General features: G+C 34.3%; 1 non-coding gene across 1 annotated transcript; it reads right to left on the reverse strand.

The window, feature by feature from the left end:
- Positions 1–2,193: 2,193 nt before the first annotated feature.
- On the reverse strand, positions 2,194–2,300 carry LOC133803006 (small nucleolar RNA R71). Its single transcript, XR_009877743.1, has one exon. It is a non-coding gene; the product is annotated as a small nucleolar RNA R71 (small nucleolar RNA).
- Between the last annotated feature and the right edge of the window lie 265 nt (positions 2,301–2,565).

Genomic DNA, 2,565 nt, shown 5'->3' on the forward strand with positions numbered 1-2,565 from the left:
AAAAGCTTATTTGTCTGTTTTGCCTTAGAATGGCTAACAACTGTATTTTAATCCTAAATTTTTTGTAAAGAGCCTTTAAACTTTACTACTTTTGGGATCCCATGTAAAGAAAATGTTTACTTATAAGAAATGAAGCTTTTGAGACCAAAATATTTTAACCCTAGTTCAACTGTAGTTTCAGTGACACGTTTCAAATTAAATGACTTGATTAGCAAGTCTTGCACTTTTATAAACACACAGTGTAACGGTCTTGGCTATCCAGGGCGTTACAATAGGATTTGAGAAAATAAAGTTTGGGACAAGTTGGAAATGTTTTAGAAGTCTCTAAACCCAAGGTTCAAGCTTAGAGTGTAAGATTACGAAGAAAAAACAAGTGAGTAGAAATTGGGTTGTGGCTGCAGCAAGCCTTATTCCAGGCCGCGGCTTTGGAGTCAGAGACTAGTGGTCGCAACCAGCATGCGTATTTTTCCCAAAACAGTCATGTGGTCGTGGCCACAAAGAATCACTGGTCGCGGCCTGCGATATAATTTTCTTAAAATTTTGATTTTTAAATGTAATTTTTAATGGGCTATAAAAGAGATTCGGGTTAACTTTTAGAATGACTTTGGATTGCAAATTTTAGAGGCTAGAGCAGCAGAGGAGGAGAAAAAGGCATCTATCATCTACATTCTTCAATCTAGCTTTTATTTCTTCTCAAAACTCCTTTATTTTCATTGAATATTTATGTTTGTGAATATTAATGTGATAATAGAGTAGTTTTCTTTGTAGTTGAGGGTTATTTCAAAACCCTAGACATGAGATCTTGAATGCAATCATAAATTTTATTCCTTCTATTCCCTTTAAATTATTTCTATTTTTGTAATTGAATGCTATGAATATTGTGAGATTTTGTTAGGTGACCAACTAATTAGGGTTCTACATATTCTACTATCATCTTAGGATTGATATTCATCTAATAGTTTAGGATTCTAAGTAGAGTGATAAATTGCAATTAGGATATTGTGACGGGTATCTTGATTGTGATGAAAAATAGAACCTAGGTTAAATTATTTGCATGCTTAATGAATTTGTTGCCTAGATTAACTTGTTTCCGTAGAGTGCACTGCTTTTACTGGGTTAAATAGATTGCATGATTAATGTGTTTATTGCTTGGTAAAAATGATTAATTAAAAGTGCTTAGCTTTAATTCATTATAATAGGGAAACTGGGATAATTGACTGCTTAAGTGTTATCAGCGGGGTTAATAGTTTAATTGGGAATAGGAAATATTATTTGTCATTGTCGAAGGTGGAGAGTAATTGTTGAATATTTCTTTAATATCGTTTTATCCTTAGTTATTTAATCTTTAATCATCATTTTATTTTATGTTTTCAATTTTTAAAACTAAACCCCATATCTAATTCTGCTTAGTTCTTATTTTGAATAATAATTTGATCACAATCCTCGTGGATTCGACCCTTATTTACTGCTATACTGAAGTAGCTGGTATAAGTGATTGATAAAATAAATATTTAAATTTGGTACAACATACAACACACATCAAATTTTTGGCGTCGTTGTCAGGGATTATTGTAAGTATTTTTATTATTCAATTTAATTAACTGCATACTAACTAGTTTAAACTTTTGATTGCAGGTGTATATGTCTAGAGACAATACTCAAGAAAGACTACAAGACATAAAGCAATATCTTAAGACATCGTCATCCCATTCTTCAAGGACTATTACTAACAATCCACTCTTTCAACATTCAAGGAAAGTCAATCCAGTACAAATATTATTACCATCTGACGACGATTCTGACTCTGAAACATCAGTTAAGTCTCAGATGGCTCAGAAAAGGACGTCGAAAGAGTTGGCGGCGCCAAATCTAGACCATCAACCTCTATGTATCCAATATTTGACGTTGAACATTAATTTTGAACTTAAGTCAGGCCTCATACATTTACTACCCTCTTTCCATGGGCTACCAGGAGAGGACCCAAATAAGCATCTGACAGAGTTTCACATAGTCTGCTCTAGTATGAAGCCAGCGTTAGTAACTGAAGAGCAGATTAAATTGAGAGCCTTTCCATTTTCATTAAAGGATGGTGCAAAGGAATGGCTCTATTACCTTCCTACTAGAACTGTTAATACCTGGAATGAAATGAAGACGTTGTTCTTAGAGCGTTACTTCCCAGTGTCTAAGGTTGGTAGTATAAGGAATGAAATCTGTGGCATTCGCCAACAGACTGGAGAGTCATTATATGAGTATTAGGAGAGATTTAAGAGGCTATTTGCTAGCTGCCCTCACCACCAAATAAGAGAACAACTATTGATCCAATACTTTTATGAATGACTATTTTCCTTGGACAAGAGCATGATTGATGCAACAAGTGGGGGAGCACTAGTGGACAAAACTCCTGCTGCAACTAGGAGGTTAATTTCTAATATTGTAGCCAACTCCCAATAGTTTGGAGTTTGTCGTGAGGGTTTAGTTAAGGGAGTAAATGAGACAAACTCTAAAGTAGAGCAACAACTTGCACAGTTGACTAATATGGTTCAACAAATAACCTTAGGTCAACAA

The sequence above is a fragment of the Humulus lupulus genome, chromosome 9, assembly GCF_963169125.1.
Source record: "Humulus lupulus chromosome 9, drHumLupu1.1, whole genome shotgun sequence".
Taxonomy (NCBI): domain Eukaryota; kingdom Viridiplantae; phylum Streptophyta; class Magnoliopsida; order Rosales; family Cannabaceae; genus Humulus; species Humulus lupulus.